This window comes from Balaenoptera borealis (genome assembly GCF_965194805.1).
Source record: "Balaenoptera borealis genome assembly, chromosome: 3".
NCBI classification, from domain to species: domain Eukaryota; kingdom Metazoa; phylum Chordata; class Mammalia; order Artiodactyla; family Balaenopteridae; genus Balaenoptera; species Balaenoptera borealis.
The window spans coordinates 126,907,985-126,923,706 of record NC_138866.1 but is presented as its reverse complement, the minus strand read 5'-3'; positions in this window follow the sequence as shown (position 1 = coordinate 126,923,706).

The following is a 15,722-nucleotide window of genomic DNA, read 5'->3' as shown; positions in this document are numbered from 1 at the left end:
ATCTATCTATCTACCTATTTTTTCCATACTGATCTAGGAAAATTTTTGAAAAGACTATTTCCTACTGCTTTACAGTATAATTGTGTCATAGCTCAGGTGGCCATATATAGGTGGACCTGTGTCTGTATTCTCTATTTTGTGCCATTGATCTGTTAATTTTGTACCATTAATGCACTGTACATTGTGTTGTATCCAGCTTTGTATCTGGTAGTGTAATTCCTCCAACTTTGTGTTTTTTCTTCAAATTCCTTTGGCTTTTCTTTGGTCTTCATATTTCTATATAAATTTTGGAAGAAGCTTGTCACTTTCTGAAACAAATGTTAGAATTTTCATTAGGATTGCACTGAAAGTGTACACAGTTCAAGGTGAACTGGCATATTTACAATATTGATTCTTCCAATATATGACTATGGCATCGTCTTCCATTATTTATGTTTATAATTGGTATATAAGAATCCTATGTATTTGATTTTTATGTTATTGTAAATTTTAAGCTATTCTAAGTGAATTATTATTTCTAGTTTCTGGTTACATTTACCCTAGTTGAGCATGTGTTTGTGTCTTGTTTATCCTGGTAGGGACTGTTTCTTCTTAGATTTTTGGCTAGTTTGTTTTCCAACCTCACACTCCAGTGAATTCCCCCCAAAAATCATGAGGCTGATTTAATCAGGCTCTTTTGTACTTTAAGTGTGGGAGTTATATAAGCTCAATGCAATCTTTGTATTTTCATTTGAGTAATTAGTCCATTTATACTTTATAAACTACTGTTATAATTGGGTTTCACTTGGTTTATATTTCTTGTCCCCTCTCTTGAATCTTTAATTTAAAATCAATAAAATAGTTTAGTCATTCATTTTTAATCTCTAAATTATTATTTATCTATTTTTAATTATCATTATTGACCATCTAATGGGTTACAGTATGATCTTTTAGCTTAATAAATAGTAATATGAATTGCTAATTTTGTCACCTTTCCGGTGATGATAGAAACATGGAATACTTTACTTTTCTCTCCTTTGCATTATCAGTGACTTGCATTTTATTTCTACTTATATTTTGAATCCTGTAAGATCTTAGTATCATTGTTTTCACACCAATATCTAATTATATTTAACGACCTATTTAGCCTGTCTTTTGTCCTTCTTATCTTCTTCTATTTCTAATGTTTCTCTTAGGGATTATTCTGCCAGAAGAAGTTCTTTTGATTGTTCTTTTAGGGCAAGTATGTTGGCAAAATTTATCTGAAAACATATTAATTTTCCCTGAATTTTAAAAGATATTTTCACCGAATATAGAATTCTTGGTCAGCAGTTATTTTCTTTTTACTTATGAGAAGACATTCCATTGTTTTCTGGCTTCAGTTATTTCTGTTTGGAAATCTGTTTTATTGTTACTCCTTTAGACATAATGTGTCTGTTTTTCTCTGGCTTCTTTCAAAATTTTCCTCATTAAATTGGTATTCACTGCTTTTACTAAGTGTGCCATAAGCATGGTTTGCTTTGTATTTATCCTGCTTGATTTTCACTGGAATTTTTAAATTTGTTGATTGATATTTTCATTAATTTTGGAAAATTCTCAGGCATTATCTCTTCAAATATTACTTCGGCCCCCATTTCCCTCTTTTCTACTTTGTAGATTCTGATTACAAATGAGTTAGATATTTTTACTGTGTTCTTGATGTCTTAAATATAATTTTTCAATGATTTATTCTCTGTAACTATCTGTGTATATTTGCTATTGGTCCATCTTCCTATTTCTTATTCAATCACTCAAGCTGTTCTACTATATATGGAGTTCTTAATTTTACCTACTGTACCTTTTTTTTCTCTAATTTTATTTGAGTATTTTATGTATCCTTTACTTTTGAGAACTTCTCATATTTTCAACTTATTTTACATTTTCTCTATTTTCATAAACATATTAATGAAAATTAGAATTGAAAATATCAACTTACCATGTTCTGCAACAACTGCAGAAAAATTTTTCACCAGTTTAAAATATATGTCCATTTAAGGTGTCAATTATTTTAAAAATACAGCTATAAATACATTTCAGAAAGTACAGCCATAGTAAGATAGGCTCAAGGATGTATTATACAACACAGGGAATATAGCAACTATTTTGTAAAAACTGTACATGGAAAATAACCTTTAAAAATTGTACATAAATAAATAAATAAATAAAGTATAGCTATAATAATGTTTGAGGTCATATTATGGAATAATGACATAAGTAACATTTTCTATATATACACTATATATATATATATATATTTCCAAAATACCAGAGAATGGTGTTTGAGACAGATATGGCTAAGAAATAGACTATATTGTTTGAATGTATATCAAGAGTAATATGCTAATGTAATTTTTTCAGTGTTCAGAAAGATCATTTAAAAAGGATATCAGAATGGGTTAATTCAAGATATTGTTTCTCCAAATTGGCAAGTTAAAATAACCTTTATGAGACTGTGGTCTCAGCTAACACCTTCCTGGAGACAATCCCACTTGTTTTTCTGGAGACAGGCAAGGCTGTCTGTGGGCAGAAAGAATGTTCACAGTGCAAACAAAAAGCTGTGTGGACTCCAGACAGACTCAGGATCTCTCCTTTGCCCCTTACCCCTACATGCCCTCCATGTATCTGTTTCCAAACTTTGTTCTCTGTAACCAAATATGAACAAATAGACCTGAACATTGCTTTGCATGAAAGGACCACTTTTTTTAAAAAAATCCCTGACCCCAGTTTTACATGTTTTGGCTTGTAAAAGTGTGAATCACATAACATGTCCTCAGCAGCTGCCCCATCCTGAAGCCAGAAAAATGCTTCTAGGAATGAGCACATGGGATGAAGACACAGCTTATATTGTGAGGCCTGTGCTCTTCATAAGGCATAAGACTTTTCTTCATGAGAATTTGCTAATGTTTCTTTATTTTTCCCAACTGTTAGCTTACTCTATATACAATTCCATATTTCATGAATTATTTAAATCACTGATTTTCAGAGTATTTTTGTGAGCACTATAGGCACCTTCGTCAGAGATCAGCTTAATCCGTTTCAAAGCCCGGTGACTACAGTGCATGTCGACAGGGAAACAGGTGGTAAATGTTGAGCCATATTTTGCTCTATCTCCATAGCAACAGTATAGAAAAAGGTCCATTAGGGTACATCAATTCCAGAAAGGAGGGAAAGGCAATGAGATGCTCCTTCTTTTTTTCCATGCATCCCCAGTCTCATTCCTCCCCTTTTCCTTTAGAAAAAAAAATAAAATAAAGAAGTGGAGAATACAGGTGCAAAGAAATCTATTTATTACACAAATAATATCATGTAGACTCTGTGGAGATATCTCATGAACAGGCACTTCCTCCTTGTCTCCCTTTCCCATGGCAGCAGATTGTATTATTGGTACCACTTACTGACTCCCACATTCCTATCAGAATATTTTATTGCCCCATCCAGTGTGCAGACATGTGACTTGCTCTTGCAATGTGAGCAGAAGTGAGGGATGTCACACCCAAGCATCAGCCTGGGAACCATGATGGGCTCCTGTGATTGTTTTTGTTCCTCTTGCCACCAGAAAGGCAAGTCCTTCATCCTGGGTCCCAGAATAAAGAAGACATGCAGGGAACTGCGCTATTCATGTGAACAAGAAAACAATGTTTTTCAGGGGGGGAAAGCGGGGTGGGGAGGAGGGATAAACTAGGAGATTGGGATTGACATATACACACACCATATATAAAATAGATAACTAATAAGGACCTACTATATAGCACAGGGGACTCTTCTCAATAGTCTGTAATGACCTATATTGGAAAAAGAATCTAAAACAGAGTGGATATATGTATATGTATAACTGATTCACTTTGCTGTACAGCAGAAACTAACACAACATTGTAAATCAACTATATTACAATAAAAATTAAAAAAAATTAAAATAAAATATTTGTAATTATGAGAACCAGAGATATTTAGCTCATCTCTTACCATAACAATAACTTAGTGAAAACTAAATGAACAAATGAATCCACCGGTTATGAGGTGCCACCAGAACAAAAAACGAAAATATTTATAACAGTCCCAGACAAAAGTTAGTACAAAGTGGTTATTGATGCCTAGAAAATAGAGTGACCCATGTTTTTATTGAAAAAACATTTGTTAAAATTGGTGTGTGTGATAACTTGGGATAAGCATATGGGATTAGGCAATCAGATTGAGGACGTGAAGGTAACTGGCATGACTTGGCTGTTATCAGTTACTAGAAAAGGTATTATAAGAAAAAGATAATTTCAGAAAATAACCTGTTGATTTGATAGCAAGGTTGAAAGATGGGATTGTTTATCTCTCCAAACAATGAAAGGTGAAGTTCGAAAAAAAGATCAAAACTCAACATTGTAGTAAAGACCAAATCAAGGGCTTGGCTTCACACTCTTTTTTACAACCTCTGAATTGATTAAAGGGGCATTCAGTCAACAATTTTAGTTGTTCAGAATGTCCCAGGGAACAAAAAATACTAAAAGTGTGACTCTTTCTCAGAAGCCCAGTTGCCTCAACTTACATCAATTTACCTCAGATTACTCTAAGATACAAGTGGAGCATGTCTTGGAAAGAATTGTGGGTGTGGCTATAGGCACACTGGAATCATACAAAATAAAAGCTAACTATGTTTTGAGAGAGTTGTACTGTCAAAGAGCCACCAGCCTATATTAAAATAGCCTGTGGATATTTGAGACTTAAAATGACCTTTGGGTCCCCAATATTCTGTTCACCACCAAAGAGGGAATATTCTTTAACACCCTATTCCAATGTGGCCAAGGAGGTTGATGGAGAATTATGGACTCTCAGAGGGTAGGGCCAAGAACCACAGAGAATGGATACCTGCTCCAGGAGAGCAGACACTGGGACTAGTGAAAAAAGATTGTCTACGGATTAGCTGGAGGTGAGGGGACACCTAATGTCCATCAAGAAGGATTTCAGAATTCCTGCAATTTAAGCTGAGTGCATCCCAATTTACCCCTTTCTGAAGGAGAATATTTACTGAGATGACCCTGCACCAATATAGTTGATTGTGTGAGGAACAGACAGATTATCTTTTTCTATCTCTGGATGATGAAGAATTAACACAGTGTAAAGTGCTATCATGAGATTTGGGACTTTTTAAGTCTGAGAGTACGAGGAGATGTCACTTTGGAGATTTCACTTAGAAGAAAGAGTGAATTCTGCATACTTGAGGGAAGGAAGTAAGTTTTGTAACAAGGGTTGGATTGTGGCAGATTCCATTGGAGTTCCCAATTGTTCCTTTCCCACCTCCCTGCAAAACAAGATATATTCTATGTGCCATAGACATTGGGTTTGGCCATTGTACTGCCTTTGGAATGTGAGCTGAAGTGGTGAATGCCATATCCAACCAGACACTTGAAGACCCATCCAAGGATGTAGGGTTTCTCTTCTTTCTGCTATAAGAATGTGATGTGTTAAATCAACTATACTTCAATAAAATTAAAAAAAAAAAAAAAAGAATGCGATGTATTTTCTGCCTGGGTCTCAGAAGATACATAAAGCAAAGCTTGACCTCTGCTGGTGTATACATTAGCAAAAAATAAATGTTTTGATTGTAAGTCAGTGAAATTTCAGGACTCTTTGATACTGAGGTATAACGTAATGAAAGCTAATATAAACGTCATATACTTCATTTGTTCAGCTTTGTTTTCAGGAACAAAGTCTGAGAAAAGAGGTCCTTGATACCTCATTTTGTCATACAGCTCAAGGGTCAGACATCCTGGCCTCTCTGTATTTTTTAATCTCAGGGGAAAAAATGGGTGGTGAGAAATCCTGAGTGATTTTTCCATATGAGAGGGACAGCCCTGCATGGGGTATCTGAGCTGGAGAGGATTAGAAAGACGTGTATATGTTGTAGTCTGGCAGAGTATGGGGTCTGAGACAGGGGAAGAGGCACACAGAGAGGACAGCAAGCACCGTGGGAGACTAGTTACATCCTATAGACGCATTAAGTACATGTGCATTTTAAGGATAATGGAAACCAAGATTTCGCTCTGGGAGAACAGACTTTCACACAACACAACCCTGTGCTGGACACTGTCCTTGGATATTTTCCTTACTTCATTAGGGTCTCAGCCCCCTCACCATCACAACTCCCTTCAAAGCCTTCTTACCCCCAGACCCAAATACCTGTCGACCTTCCCCTTCACAACCTTCCTCACTCTCTTCCACGCTTTGAGGAGAAGATTAGGGCACTCAAGATAACCCAACTGTGCCCACAGTTAGTGAGAGGGTTCTGTAAAATCTCTGCCCCACTTCAGCTCTCCAAACACTCTTCCAGATACCTGCTACCAACCTCTCCCGCAGGAATTAAAGCATATCAATTTTAACTAACATAAGACTGGATACCAGGTTATACAAGAGACTTACAATTAAACATCATGATTTTTATTAGCTAACACTTGATAGCTTGTATCTCTCAGGGGTTCTTGGGATCAGAGATTTAAAATGAGAGCTGTGTGCAAAAGAATTCCGGATAATTTATATAGCTGTTCCACCCTCAAGGAGAGGAAGCATAACTCCCTATCCCTTATGTGGGCTGCCCAAAGTGACTTCTTTCCAAAGATTATAGTATCCAAGGAGGTTGAAAGAGTAACAGAGTGGGGAAGCTTGACAAACACTACGTAGGCCAGGTGATCAAGGTCAACGTCAACAATGATAAATCACATGTGCCCTTAATATGATGTAGTGGAGATGGCAGATTCCCTCTGTGGTCTTCTTCCCCAAACCCATAGACTCCACCTAATCATGAGGAAAAGAGCAGTTAAATTCCAATAGAGGGACTTTCTGCAAAATACCTGATCAGTACTACTCAAAACTGTCAAGGTCACCAAAAGTTGAAAAAATATCACAGTCAAGAGGAGCCTAAGATACATGATGACTAACTGTTGTGTAGTGTCCTGGATGGTATCCTGGAACAAGAAAAGGACATCAGGTAAAAACTAAGGTAATGTCTTCAAGATGATGTCTTACATATACTGGCTTCTCTGTAAAATGAATTTACCTTTTCATTATTATTTACCGAGTGAGTCAATATTTCATTTCTATGGATTTTATCCAGCAACTAGGGGAGAAAAACACAGAAAATCTAATAAAAGGATACAGCTGCTGTATAATAAAAAATAACTAAGGTAACATCAATAAAATTTAGTCATCAGTAATGTACCAGTATTGGTGCATTAGCTGTGACAAAGGTTCCAAACTAATTCAATATGTTAGCAATAGGTGAAAGTGGGGGTGCAGTATATGGGAAATCTCAGTACTATCTTTGCAACTTTTCTTTTCTAAAACAAATTAATAGTCACTTTACCTCTTTTCCCCTTCAATGAATCAAAGTAGGCACAGTACAGCAAAGAGGCGTGCTCCTGGGAAACCCTATGACATGAAAAGGCACCTCTTTTTTACCTCACCCCACTGTAAGGAAGCAAAGGCAGGAAAAAGACTCTAGACTGCACCAGAAAAGTGGCCAAGCATAAGGGAGAACCCTCCCAGCCCAGGGCAAAACCCACTTGTCTTGTATCCTCAAAACTCAATTGTTTTCACATACAAATTGTCAATCAAAGGTTTTCAGAAACATAACTCCACATAGTTTTACCTGAAAATAATGTTTTTATAAAAAGGACACCAATTTAAAAGTGTCTCAGAGGAGCTTCAAAATGGCGGAAGAGCAAGACACAGAGATCACCTTCCTCTCCACAAATACATCAGAAATACATCTACATGTGGAACAACTCCTACAGAACACCTACTGAATGCTGGCAGAAGACCTCAGACCTCCCGAAAAGCAAGAAACTCCCCACGTACCAGGGTAGGGAAAAAAAAAAAAAAAAAACAGAGACAAAAGAATAAGGACGGGACCTGCACCTGTGTGAGGGAGCTGTGAAGGAGGAAAGGTTTCCACACACTAGGAAGCCCCTTCGTGGCTGGAGATTGCGGGTGGCGGAGGTGGGGAGCTTCAGAGCCACGGAGGAGAGTGCAGCAACAGGGGTGCGGAGGGCAAAGCGGAGAGATTCCCGCACAGAGGATCAGTGCCGACCAGCACTCACCAGCCTGAGAGGTTTGTCTGCTCACCCGCCGGGGCAGGTGGGGGCTGAGAGCTGAGGCTCTGGCTTCGGAGGTCAGATCCCAGGGAAAGGACTGGGGTTTGCTGTGTGAACACAGCCTGAAGGGGGCTAGTGTGCCATGGCTAGCCGGGAGGGAGTCCAGGAAAAAGTCTGGAGCTGTCGAAGAGGCAAGAGACTTTTTCTTGCTTCTTTGTTTCCTGGTGCGTGAGGAGAGGAGATTAACAACACCGCTTAAAGGAGCTCCAGAGACGGGCGTGAGCCACCACTATCAACGCGGACCCCAAAGACGGGCATGGGACGCTAAGGCTGCTGCCACAGCCACCAAGAAACCTGTGTGAAAACACAGGTCACTATCCACACCTCCCCTCCCGGGAGCCTGTGCAGCCTGCCACTGCCAGTGTCCCGTGATCCAGGGACAACTTCCCCGGGAGAACGCATGGTGCGCCTCAGGCTTCTAAACGTCACACTGGTCTCTGCTGCCACAGGCTCGCCCCGCATCCATACCCTTCCCTCCCCCCAGCCTGAGCGAGCCAGAACCCCCTCATCAGCTGCTCCTTTAACCCTGACCTGTGTGAGCGAAGAATAGACGCCCTCAGGTGACCTACACGCAGAGACGGGGCCAAATCCAAAGCTGAACACCGGGAGCTGTGTGAACAAAGAAGAGAAAGGGAAATTTCTCCCAGTGGCCTCAGGAGCAGAGGATTAAATCTCCACAATCAACTTGATGTACCCTGCATCTGTGGAATACCTGAATAGACAACAAATCATCCCATATTGAGGAGGTGGACTTTGGGAGCAAAGATATATATATATATTTTCACTTTTTCTCTTTTTGTGAGTGTGTATGTCTATTCTTGTGTGTGTGATTTTGTCTGTATAGCTTTGCTTTTACCATTTGTCGTAGGGTTCTGTCTGTCTGGTGTTTTTTGTTTTTCTTTTTAACTTAAAAAATTTTTTTTCTTAATAATTATTTTTTATTTTACTAACTTTATTTTATTTTATTTTATCTTCTTTCTTTCTTTCTATTTTTTCTCCCTTTTATTCTGAGCCATGTGGATGAAAGGCTCTTGGTGCTCCAGCCAGGTGTCAGGGCTGTGCCTCTGACATGGGACAGCCAAGTTCAGGACACAGGACCACAAGAGACCTCCCAGCTCCACGTAATATCAAATGGCAAAAATCTCCCAGATATCTCCATCGCAACTCAAAGACCCAGCTCCACTCAACGTCCAGCAAGCTACAGTGCTGGACACACTATGATAAACAATTAGCAAGACAGGAACACAACCCCATCCATGAGCAGAGAGGCTGCCTAAAATCAAAATAAGGTCACAGACACGCCAAAACACACCACGAGACTTGGACCTGACCAACACAAAGGCAAGGTGCAGCCTCATCCACCAGAACACGGGCACTAGTCCCCTCCACCAGGAAGACTAAAAAACGCACTGAACCAAACTTAGCCACTGGGGACAGACACCAAAAACAATGGGAATTACGAACCTGCAGCCTGTGAAAAGGAGACCCCAAACACAGGAAGTTAAGCAAAATGAGAAGACAGAGAAACACACAGCAGATGAAGGAGCAAGGCAAAAAACCCCCAGACCTAACAAATGAAGAGGAACTAGGCAGTCTACCTGAAAAAAAATTCAGAATAATGGTAGTAAAGGTGATACAAAATCTTGGAAATAAAATGGAGAAAATATAAGAAACGTTTAACAATGAACTAGAAGAACTAAAGAGCAAACAAACAGTGATGAACAACAAAATAAATGAAATTTAAAATTCTCTAGAAGGAATCAATAGCAGAATAACTGAGGCAGAAAAACGAATAAGTGACCTGGAAGTTAAAATAGTGGATATAACTACTGCAGAGCAGAATAAAGAAAAAACAATGAAAATAATTGAGGACAGTTTCAGAGACCTCTGAGACGACATTAAACACACCAACAGTCGAATTATAAGGGTACCAGAAGAAAAAGAGAAAAAGAAATGGACTGAGAAAATATTTGAAGAGATTATAGTTGAAAACTTCCTTAATATGGGAAAGGAAATAGTTAATCAAGTCCAGGAAGCACAGAGAGTCCCATACAGGATAAATCCAAGGAGAAACACGCCAAGACACATATTAATCAAGCTCTCAAAAATTAAATATAAAGAAAAAATATTAAAAGCAGCAAGGGAAAACCAACAAATAACACACAAGGGAATCCCCCAAAGGTTAACAGCTGATCTTTCAGCAGAAACTCTGCAAGCCAGAAGGGAGTGGCAGGACATATTTAAAGTGATGAAAGGGAAAAACCTACAAACAAGATTACTCTACCCAGAAAGGAACTCATTCAGATTTCATGGAGAAACTAAAACTTTTACAGACAAGCAAAAGCTAAGAGAATTCAGCACCACAAAACCAGCTTTACAACAAGTGCTAAAGGAACTTCTCTAGGCAGGAAACACAAGAGAAGGAAAAGACGTACAATAACAAACACAAAACAATTAAGAAAATGGTAATAGGAACATACATATGGACAATTACCTTAAATGTAAATGGATTAAATGCTCCAACCAAAAGACATAGAATGACTGAATGGATACAGAAACAAGACATGTATATATGCTGTCTACAAGAGACCCACTTAAGACCTAGGGACACATATAGACTGAAAGTGAGGGGATGGAAAAAGATATTCCATGCAAATGGAAATCAAAGGAAAGCTGGATTAGCAATTCTTATATCAGACAAAATAACTTTAAAATAAAGATAATTGCAAGTGACAAAGAAGGGCACTACATAATGATGAAGGGATCGATCCAAGAACAAGATGTAGCTATTGTAAATATTTATTCACTGAACATAGGAGCACCTCAATACATAAGGCAAATACTAACAGCCATAAAAGGGGAAATGACAGTAACACAATCATAGTAGGGAACTTTAACACCCCACTTTCACCAATGGACAGATCATCCAAAATGAAAAAAAATGTGGAAACACAAGCTTTAAATGATAAAGAAAGCAAGATGGACTTAATTGATATTTATAGGACATTCCATCCAAAAACAACAGAATACACATTCTTCTCCAGTGCTCATGGAGCATTCTCCAGGGTAGATTATATCTTGGGTCACAAATCAAGCCTTGGCAAATTTGAGAAAATTAAAATCGTATCAAGTATCTTTTCTGACCACAACACTATGAGACTAGATATCAATTAAAGGAAAAAAACCTGTAAAAAATGTAAACACACGGAGGCTAAACAATACACTACTTAATAACCAAGAGGTCACTGAAGTAATCAAAGAGGAAATCAAAAAATACCTAGAAACAAATGACAATGAAAACACAACGACCCAAAACCTATGGGATGCAGCAAAAGCAGTTCCAAGAGGGAAGTTTATAGCAATACAATCCTACCTTAAGAAACAAGAAACATCTCAAATAAACAACCTAATCTTACACTTAAAGCAATTAGAGAAAGAAGAACAAAAAAAAACCCAAAGTTAGTAGAAGGAAAGAAATCATAAAGATCAGATCAGAAATAAATGAGGGCAAAAAAAAAGCTCATGAAGAACCTAGTGGCAAGATGGGAATAAAGACACAGACCTACTAGAGAATGGACTTCAGGATATGGGGAGGGGGAAGGGTAAGATGTGACAAAGTGAGAGAATGGCATGGACATATATACACTACCAAAAGTAAAATAGATAGCTAGTGGGAAGCAACTGCATAGCACAGGGATATCAGCTTTGTGCTTTGTGACCACCTAGAGGGGTGGGATAGGGAGGGTGGGAGGGACGGAGATGCAAGAGGGAAGAGATATGGGAACATATGTATACGTATAACTGATTCACTTTGTTATAAAGCAGAAACTAACACACCATTGTAAAGCAATTATACTCCAAAAAAATGTTTAAAAAAAATAAATGAAAAAGAAATGAAGGAAATGATAGCAAAGATCAATAAAATTAAAACCTGGTACTTTGAAAAGATAAACAAAATTGATAAACCATTAGCCAGACTCATCAAGAAAAAAAGGGAGAAGACTCAAATCAATGGAATTAGAAATGAAAAAGGAGAAGTAACAACTGACACTACAGAAATACAAAGGATCATGAGAGATTACTACAAGCAAGTCTATGCCAATAAAATGGACAACCTGCAAAAAATGGACAAATTCTTAGAAATGCACAACCTTCTGAGACTGAACCAGGAAGAATTAGAAAATATGAACAGACCAATCACAAGCACTGAAATTGAAACTGTGATTTAAAATATTCCAACAAACAAAAGGCCAGGACCAGATGGCTTCATAGGCGAATTCTATCAAACATTTAGAGACGAGCTAACACCTATCCTTCTCAAACTCTTCCAAAATATAGCAGAGGGAGGAACACTCCCAAACTCATTCTACGCGGCCACCATCACCCTGATATCAAAATCAGACAAAGATGTCACAAAGAAAGAAAACTACAGGTCAATATCACTGATGAACACACATGCAAAAATCCTCAACGAAATACTAGAAAACAGAATCCAACAGCACATCTAAAGGATCATACACCATGATCAAGTGGGGTTTATCCCAGGAATGCAAGGATTCTTCAATATACACAAATCAGTCAATATGATACACCATATTAACAAATTGAAGGGGAATAACAATGTGATCATCTCAAAAGATGCAAAGAAAGCTTTCAACAAAATTCAACACCCATTTATGATAAAAACCCTCCAGAAAGTAGACACAGAGGGAACTTTTCTCAACATAATAAAGGCCATATATGACAAACCCACAGCCAACATCGTCCTCAATGGTGAAAAACTGAAACCATTTCCACTAAGATCAGGAACAAGACAAGGTTGCCCACTCTCACCACTCTTATTCAACATAGTTTTGGAAATTTTAACCACAGCAATCAGAGAAGTAAAAGAAATAAAAGGAATCCAAATTGGAAAAGAAGAAGTAAAGGTGTCACTGTTTGCAGATGACATGATACTATACATAGAGAATCCTAAAGATGCTACCAGAAAACTACTAGAGCTAATCAATGAATTTGGTAAAGTTGCAGGATACAAGGTTAATGCACAAAAATCTCTAACATTCCTATACACTATTGATGAAAAATCTGAAAGTAAAATTAAGAAAACACTTCCATTTACCATTGCAACAAAAAGAATAAAATATCTGGGAATAAACCTACCTAAGGAGACTAAAGACCTATATGCAGAAAATTATAAGACACTGATGAAAGAAATTAAAAATTATACAAACAGATGGAGATATATAACATGTTCTTGGATTGGAAGAATCAATATTGTGAAAATGACTCTACTACCCAAAGCAATCTACAGATTCAATGCAATCCCTATCAAACTACCACTGGTATTTTTCACAGAACTAGAACAAAATATTTCACAATTTATATGGAAACACAAAAGACCCCGAATAGCCAAAGCAATCTTGAGAAAGAAAAATGGAGCTGGAGGAATCAGGCTCCCAGACTTCAGACTATACTACAAAGCTACAGTAATCAAGACAGTATGGTACTGGCACAAAAACAGAAACATAGATTAATGGAACAGGATAGAAAACCCAGAGATAAACTCGCGCATATATGGTCACCTTGTCTTTGATAAAGGAGACAAGAATATAAAGTGGAGAAAAGACAGCCTCTTCAATAAGTGATGCTGGGAAAACTGGACAGGTACATGTAAAAGTATGAAATTAGAACACTCCCTAACACCATACACAAAAATAAACTCCAAATGGATTAAAGACCTAAATGTAAGGCCAGACACTATCATAATCTTAGAGGAAAACATAGACAGAACACTCTATGACATAAATCACAGCAAGATTCTTTTTGACCCACCTCCTAGACAAATGGAAATAAAAACAAAAATAAACAAATGGGACCTAGTGAAACTTAAAAGCTTTACATAGAAAAGGATACGATAAACAAGATGAAAAGATAACCCTCAGAATGGGATAAAATATTTGCAGATGGAGCAACTGATAAATGATTAATCTCTAAAATTTACAAGCAGCTCATGCAGCTCAATATCAAAAAACAAACAACCCAATCCCAAAATGGGCAGAAGACCTAAATAGACATTTCTCCAAAGAAGATATACAGATTGCCAACAAACACATGAAAGAATGCTCAACATCATTAATCATTAGAGAAATGCAAATCAAAACTACAATGAGGTATCACCTCACACCGGTCAGAATGGTCATCATCAAAAATCTACAAACAATAAATGCTGGAGAGGATGTGGAGAAAAGGGAATTCTCTTGCACTGTTGGTGGGAATGTAAATTGATACAGTCACTATGGAGAACAGTGTGGAGGTTCCTGAAAAAACTAAAAATAGAACTACCATACGACCCAGCAATCCCACTACTGGGCATATACCCTGAGAAAACCATAATTCAAAAAGAATCATGTACCAAAATGTTCATTGCAGCTCTATTTACAATAACAGGACATGGAAGCAACCTAAGTGTCCATCAACAGATGAATGGATAAAGAAGATGTGGCCCATATATAGAATGGAATATTACTCAGCCATAAAAAGAAACGAAATTGAGTTATTTGTAGTGAGGTAGATGGACCTAGAGTCTGTCATACAGAGTGAAGTAAGTCAGAAAGAGAACAACAAATACTGTATGCTAACACATATATATATATATATGGAAACTAAGGGGGAAAATGGTCATGAAGAACCTAGGGGCAAGACGGGAATAAAGACACAGACCTACTAAAGAATGAACTTGAGTATATGGGGAGGGGGAAGGGTGAGAGAGTGTCATGGACATATATACACTACCAAGCGTAGAATAGATAGCTGGTGGGAAGCAGCCGCATAGCACAGGGCGATCAGCTTGGTGCTTTGTGACCACCTGGAAGGGTGGGATAGGGAGGGTGAGAGGGAGGGAGACGCAAGAGGGAAGAGATATGGGGATGTATGTATATGTATAGCTGATTCACTTTGTTATAAGGCAGAAACTAACACACCATTGTAAAGCAATTATAGTCCAATAAAAATGTTAAAAAATAAAAATAAATAAAAATAAAAAATATAAAATAAAAAATAAACGGAGAGATGGTTAAAGAAAAAAAAAAAAGTGTCTCTGTTGCAGCCTGACTTACATTGTTGGTTTTCAGCACTGTATCACCTCCCCTCTGCCAGGTAGTGATTTTGGAACCGGCAGTAGGAACAGAGAGTTGGATCAAGACCCTGCCTCGTGGGTTGATAGTTGTACTTCCTTAGTCCAGGCTGCAGAATGGCTTCCTGGTGCCACCAAAAACACACATTTACCCTGTGAGGGATGGCTGTGGAGACCAGGTCTTGTCAATAACAATTTACAACATTGTGAATTCAATTTTAGACACATTGCCTTGGGCTAGGATGAGTCACACACACCGTCTCCTCAACCCCTCTTCTCTGCCTCTGCTTAGAGAAAATATCTGGACAGCAGCAGGCCAGGATGCAGAGCAGGACCATGGGGGAGCAGAGCACACATCTTTTAGGTGGGCTTTATATCTCCATTCAGCCCTCCTGAAATTTTATTCATATGGACTTTAAACCAATCTTTATGAAAGT